The sequence below is a fragment of the Olea europaea genome, chromosome 12 (genome assembly GCF_002742605.1).
Source record: "Olea europaea var. sylvestris chromosome 12, O_europaea_v1, whole genome shotgun sequence".
Taxonomy (NCBI): Eukaryota; Viridiplantae; Streptophyta; class Magnoliopsida; order Lamiales; family Oleaceae; genus Olea; species Olea europaea.
In genome coordinates this window covers 19,107,252-19,108,171 of record NC_036248.1, presented here as the reverse complement: position 1 = coordinate 19,108,171, position 920 = coordinate 19,107,252, and positions in this window count along the sequence as shown.

Sequence of the window (920 nt, the reverse complement as noted above, 5' to 3'; positions counted from 1 at the left end):
CCAGACCTCTTATGCTCCTCTACCAGACTTGTAAGAGGTCTGGTAGAGACTTCCTCTCCCATTTTCTCTTATCTCGACGGGCCTCATAATTAAAAAAATGTCCCCCAAAAACCCACCCTCACCTCGAACTGTGAGAGGGACTGCACTACCAGACCTCTTACAGGTTTGGTAGTGTAGCATGACTGTACAATTTATGAATTATTTGGGCAAATCCTCTGGACATCCAGGGGGTTGTCCAAGAAGCACGGCTCGAATTATTTTCAACTTAATCATGCTTGTAAGATTATGTATAAGATTAAGTTCCTTGTAAATCACTTGACATGTCAGGTTCAGTTAATTGGGTTTTAGAATCCAGTTACACGAAACAAGCTAAATTGGCTAATGATTGTAAATGTTGAAGAAAGTGAATGATAAATTGGATAAAATTAGACACATTGAATGCAATAAATTGGATATGATTGTACATGTTGAGAGGGAAGTGAATATTACATTGAATAAACTAAAGACGGTGTTGATTGTGATAAATTGGATATTATTGTAAATGTTGAAGAAATCGAGCGTAAATTAAATGTTATTAGACATGAGTTAAAGCATGTATTATCATGTCTAGTTTGAAGTCATAGATGTGTCATCGAAGTTAATATTTAGTACATGTTTGGGAAAGCTTAATGATAGTATAAGTTGATTGAATATATTTTGTATCAATACATTTCGAATTCACAGCTGCCTAACATTTATTATCCACACAATTAGCAAAATTCACAACTTATGGACACTTTAAAGCACCATCAAACATTATTGTAGCCAACTTTATACCGATTTCTTACTTCTTCATTTTTTCTTCCTTTTTTTTATTCAATTTTTTTTTTTTTTTTTTTTTTTTTTGTGGGGGGGGGTTGGGGGAAAAATTGTCTTTTTTG